The sequence below is a fragment of the Hippocampus zosterae genome, chromosome 2, assembly GCF_025434085.1.
Source record: "Hippocampus zosterae strain Florida chromosome 2, ASM2543408v3, whole genome shotgun sequence".
NCBI classification, from domain to species: Eukaryota; Metazoa; Chordata; class Actinopteri; order Syngnathiformes; family Syngnathidae; genus Hippocampus; species Hippocampus zosterae.
The window spans coordinates 4,416,435-4,423,151 of NC_067452.1; positions in this window are offsets into that span (position 1 = coordinate 4,416,435).

Sequence of the window (6,717 nt, forward strand, 5' to 3'; positions counted from 1 at the left end):
TTCCCTCGCAATGATTGCAATATAACCCAAAATTGTTTTTGTAATGGGACACCCCACACCCCGCTTTTTTTTTGTTTTTAAACGGAGTGGTTATTTTGTTTGGTTGAGAGTGTGGTAATCAATCAATCAATCAATCAAACTTTATTTATATATCTGTAGCACTTTTCATCCATAAAAATGGAGGAGCCGACCTGCCAACATACACAAATATATACAGTACCTCCACAAGCATGCCTATGCTCGCACAGACACACACACACACACACACACACACACACACACACACACACTGACAGTAACTCGAAGAAATAGAGCTTCACGCTGATGAAACCCACTGCCAAAACCAATCTCGCACGTTTTTTCTTAAGAGACAATAGCCGCTATCTTTTCTTTCACAGGATATTGTAAACAGTTTGTATCCCGGTACTATTTATAACCCGCATTTGAGATCGTCGTGCAGCGGATTGTCACAGTCGTACATTTAGATATTATCATATTCATTGTGAAGTAACTGACACAGCCTCGCCGAATCTCTCACCATCCAGGAAGGAGGCTGATATGAATAGAACTCAAATTCAAATCATCACATTCTGAAGGCATAAAACAAGTGATAAGAATCTAAAAAGCAGACTGGGGCGAGTGTGTAGCTATATAAGGCTAGTAAAACACCTCACAGATTAGATGTGGTGCACTCCTCTGGCAGGCTATTCCATAGTTGGGGACCAAAAGGCCAGTGCTGGAGGATCTCAGGATCCGCGATGGTTTATATGATAAAAGCAGGTAAATAAGATGGCCCAAGACCATTAAAACATTTAAAAACGGATAAAAGCACCTTAAAATCAATCGTAAAACACAGAGGGAGCCAATTTTAAAACTGGTGTAATGTGTTCCCGCCCTGTGCTGGTTGTCAGGACTCGTGTGGCTAAGTTATGGAGTACAGTAATTGAAGGCTTAAAATACTAACCAGATAGACCAGATAGTAGGGCCAATAACTAAAACAGTGGTCCTCAACTAGAAATGCTGTCGGTCCACTTTTTTTTTTTTTATAAGACCAAGGTCCGGTCCCATGCACGGTGGTCATGAGGAGCAGGGCTATATGCCCATTTAGTATGGTCTAGCCAAGCTTATACAAATCAACACTCCTCACAACCAACCAATAATGGGGTGCATGAAAATAACAATTATTCACTTTGCCAGTACACAGCAAATAATGAGATGTATTGTGTTGAGGCAGAGGAACTCTTTTTTTTACTTTAACTTTGTTAAACAGTAGTTTTCTTTTTCCCTTAATTTAACAAAAGCAAAACAAAATACTCATTTTACCAAAATAAATACTAAAAATGAAAACAAAAATATTATTTTCATTTGTACAATTCCCCTTTTCACATCCCCTCTGAAATCATTGAAAAATATATCAGAAGAGGAGTTAAGAACCATTTTAATACTGACACAAGGGAGCACAGGAATGTGCAGTGCTGTTCTTCCACTAAAGGTGAATGCGAATGCAATGTCTGAGGCATGCAAATATTAATTGAGGACGCCATTGGGATGTTCATTTAACATGTTGCGGTGTTCTGCTGTTAAACAGCTGCAAAGATCCCCGGGTAGACGGGAGCAAAACTGCACACAATCGAAACGTCCCGCGATTTGTCTTGTCTAATTGTCTGTGTGTGGCTCTCCTGTGCTGAAGCTGTGAGCACACTGTGGCGTCGCGCATGCGTCTGTTTCCTGACACAATCATTATTTTGAATGCGTGACGCTGATGTATGGGCACACCTTAAGTTCAGAGGAGCCAATCAGCACATCGTTATCGCCGACATTCCCCCGTCTCCAGTTCGTCAAACATTATACACACACAGAGTCGCGCTGCTGCGTCCTCTGCAATACATCTGTTCGTGCACGCAAATAATACAACGGATAATTTTAACAAGCGATCGCGGTAATGTGCAGATTATAGTCCAAAAATAGAAAATGTATAACGTAAAAATCACTTTATAATGTATTATTTTATACAATTTGCCGCGGGTCCGGACAGAGGAGGTCGGCGGTCCGGTCGTGGATCGCGGTGCGCCAGTTGAGGAAGAGGGATTTAGAGTGTTCAATCAGCCTGCCACGCATGCTTTTGGAATGTGGGAGGAAACCAGAGCACCCGGAGAAAACCCACGCAGGCCCGGAGAGAACATGCAAACTCCACAAAGGGAGGCCGGAGCTGGAATCGAACCCGGTACCTCTGCACTGTGAAGCCGACGTGCTAACCACTGGACTACCGGGCCGCCTGTTCGTGTTCCTTCATCCAAGAATATGCCGCTGACATGTGCTATCGTCAACTGTCACAACCGAGGTAGGACGGATAAAAAGAGTTTTTATCGCATTCCTAGGGTTACGAAAGGCCAAGGAGAGGCGGCAGAAAAGAAAAGTGAGCGACGTTGAAGACAGTGGCTTGCTGGTATCAACCGTTCTGATGTGAAAAATTACGACCAACTTCGTGTGTGTTCTGATCACTTCATATCGGGCATGTAAACAAAACGTCGTCATAGTTATAGAGTTAATGTATCAGGCAATAAAAGATAATGTTAACATGAAAAAAAACAAAGAGTGCTATGGCACGTATTCCGATCGAAATGCATAATGTGCACATGGTACATCGTGTACATTGTCATTCTCCTTGTGTCGTGTCATGGCATAGTGCATATTTCCCTATTTCTTATATACATCTGGTATATGGATAATAGTAGAAATGATGTCTATATTATAAATGTGTATTTATAAATTATTATGATTTTTAGAGTTTAGCACTGGTACTATATCATGCACTACACGAGAAGAAAAATGTAACTAGCCTGGTGTAAGGTATACATTCTAATTAATTCCATTATTCATTCTGTTATTCCACTGTGAGTAAGCTAAAACAATCCCTCTTGCTATAAATAGTTAATATTTATAGTTGCATTTCAGGAAAGCCTCATTTGGATGATGAAACCATCCAGATTGGGCACTAAGCAAACTATTAGGGTATGAAACTCCAAGATCACTATCAAAAGCTGCTATCAGACATGAGAGACTTCTAAACACGAAAGATGCAAGGACTGAAGCCGATATGAGTCTTTTGGAACTCAGCACATATTTGCAAGCTGACAGTAGAGCTGATTTACCAGTGGAAACAGAAGCATCATAACCAGAGGTACCCGGGGTGGTAGAGGAATTGTCTGATGCTGAGAAGCTGGATTTGGCAAATGAAGAAATTTCTCAGCTGAAGAAAGAAAACCAACTATTGACAGAACAAAATGAGTGTTTGAAGAGCATAGTGCATAAGGTGAAGGCAAACTTGCCGAGGACTTTGAAAATGCCAATGATAAAGTTAAATATTACACCGGGTTACCAAGTTTTATGACACAAATGGCACTGTTCAATCTTTTGGCTCCTGAAATGAGTGAAAATAAAAATTCAACTTTGAACAAATTTCAAAAACTCATGATCACCCTGATGAGATTAAGACTTAATATGCTATAATAAAATTATAGATCTCAGTTACAGGTTTGGAGTTTCAAAAACAACAGTGTCTAAAGCATTCTTGGATACACTGAATCTGATGTATTATGTACTGCAACCGTTAGTGCGATGGCCGGAGCGAGATGAACTTCAGGACACAATGCCTATGGCTTTCCGTAAATACTTTGGTCGCAGAGTTACCTGTATTATTGACTGTTTTGAAATTTTCACCGACAGACCTTCCAACATGACTGCCAGGGCATAAACCTGGTCCAACTACAAGCATCATAACACAGCTAAGTACTTAATAGGGATTACTCCTCAGGGAAGTGTCAGTTTCATCTCAGAAGGCTGGGGTGGAAGAGTGACTGACAAGTACTTGACAGCTAACTGTAAATTTTTGAATAACCTTATAAATAGAGATCTCATACTAGCAGACAGAGGATTTGACATTCAGGAAGTGGTAACACTTGTGGGAGCAGAAGTTAAATATCCAGCTTTCATGAAAGGGAAAACACAGCTGAGTGCGACTGAAGTTGAATCCATCCATCCATCTATCCATCCATTCATCATCTACCGTTTATCCGGGTCCGGGTCGTGGGGGCAACAGCTTTAGCAGGAAAGCCCAGACTTCCCTCTCCCGAGCTACTTCTTCCAGCTCTCCCCGGGGGATCCCGAGACGTTCCCAGGCCAGCTGGGTGACATAGTCTCTCCAGCGTGTCCTGGGTCTTCCTCTGGGTCTCCTCCCGGTGGGACATGCCCGGAACACCTCACCGGGGAGGCGCTCAGGAGGCATCCGAATGAGATGCCCAAGCCATCTCATCTGGCTCCTCTTGATATGGAGGAGAAGCGTCTCGACTCTGAGCCCCTCCCGGATGACCGAGCTTCTCACCTTATCTCTAAGGGAGAGCCCGGACACCCTGCGGAGAAAACTCATTTCGGCCGCTTGTAACCGGGATCTCGTTCTTTCGGTCACGACCCATAGCTCGTGACCATAGATGAGGGTTGGAACGTAGATCGACCGGTAAATTGTGAACTTCGCCCTTTGGCTCAGCTCCTTCTTCACCACGACAGACCGATACAACGTCCGCATCACAGCAGACGCTGCACCGATCCGCCTGTCGATCTCCCGCTCCCTCCTGCCCCCACTCGTGAACAAGACCCCAAGATACTTGAACTCCTCCACTTGGGGCAAGATCTCCTCCCCGACCCGGAGGGGGCACTCCACCCTTTTCCGACTGAGGACCATGGTTTCAGATTTGGAGGTGCTGATTTTCATCCCAACCGCTTCACACTCGGCTGTGAAACGCTCCAGTGAGAGTTGGAGAGCCCCGTTTGAAGGAGCCAATAGCACCACATCATCTGCAAAAAGCAGGGATGCAATACTGCGGCCCCCAAAACGGACCCCATCAACGCTTCGGCTGCGCCTAGAAATTCTGTCCATAAAGGTTATGAACAGAATCGGCGACAAAGGGCAGCCTTGGCGGAGTCCTACCCCCACTGGGAACGATTCCGACTTACTGCCGGCAATGCGAACCAAACTCTGACATCGGTGGTATAGTGACCGAACAGCCCGTATCAGGGGGTTCGGTACCCCATACCCACGAAGCACCCCCCACAGAACTCCCCAAGGGACACGGTCAAACGCCTTCTCCAAGTCCACAAAGCACATGTAGACTGGTTGGGCAAATTCCCACATACCCTCGAGGACCCTGCTAAGGGTGTAGAGCTGGTCCACTGTTCCACGGCCGGGACGAAAACCACACTGCTCCTCCTCAATCTGAGGCTCGACTTCCTGACGGACCCTCCTCTCCAGCACCCCTGAATAGACCTTATCAGGGAGGCTGAGGAGTGTGATCCCTCTGTAGTTGGAACTAACCCTCCGGTGCCCCTTTTTAAAAGAAGGGACTACCACCCCGGTCTGCCAATCCAGAGGCACTCTCCCTGTTGACCACGCAATGTTGCAGAGGCGTGTCAACCAGGACAGCCTCACAACATCCAGAGCCTTGAGGAACTCTGGGCGGATCTCATCCACCCTTGGGGCCTTGCCACCGAGGAGCTTTTTAACCTTATCGGTGACTTCAGCCGCAGAGATAGGAGAGCCCACCTCAGAGTTCCCAGGCTCTGCTTCCTCCAAGGAAGGCGTGTTGGTGGAGTTGAGGAGGTCTTCGAAGTACTCTGCCCACCGGTTCACAACGTCCCGAGTCGAAGTCAGCAGCGCCCCATCCCCACTGTACACAGTGTTAGTGGTGCACTGCTTCGCCCTCCTGACACGTCGGATGGTGGACCAGAATTTCCTCGAAGCCGTCCGGAAGTCGGCTTCCATTGCCTCACTGAACTCTTTCCACACTCGGGTTTTTTGCCTCAGCGACCACCGAAGCTGCGTTCCGCTTGGCCAGTCGATACCCGTCAGCTGCCTCTGGGGTCCCACAGGCCATAAAGGCTCGATAGGACTCCTTCTTCAGCTTGATGGCATCCCTTACTGCTGGTGTCCACCAGCGAGTACGGGGGTTGCCACCATGACAGGCACCAACCACCTTACGGCCACAACTCAGATTGGCTCAATCAATCAACTCAACAATAGAGGCACGGAACATGATCCACTCGGGCTCAATGTCCCCCGCCTCCCCCGGAACATGGGAAAAGCTCTGTCGGAGGTGGGAGTTGAAACGCCTTCTGACAAGGGATTCCGCCAGACGCTCCCAACAAACCCTCATAATACGTTTGGGTCTGCCAGGACGGACAGGCATCTTCCCCCACCATCGGAGCCTACTCACCACCAGGTGGTGATCAGTTGACAGCTCCGCCCCTCTCTTCACCCGAGTGTCCAGAACATGCGTCCGCAAATCCGATGATACAACTACAGAGTCGATCATCGAACTGCGGCCTAGGGTGTCCTGGTGCCAAGTGTACATATGGACACCCCTATGTTTGAACAAGGTGTTTGTTATGGACAATCTGTGGCGAGCACAGAGGTCCAATAACAATCACATCATCACTCCATTCAGATTTCTCAATCTGATGAGTATCCTTGCCAATAACAGCAATTTTTTGTAAATATCGGCTACGTGCTTGCATATCCAATGTTTCAAAACACTTCTCCATGTCATGTGCATTCACAAATCACCAAATTAGCCAGTAAACAACTTTTTTGTGTCAAAGTCTGCGTACGCGTGATCAGCGCAAGCCCTCCAATATGGCGCGCCGCACGGAATTGTGGGATACTGT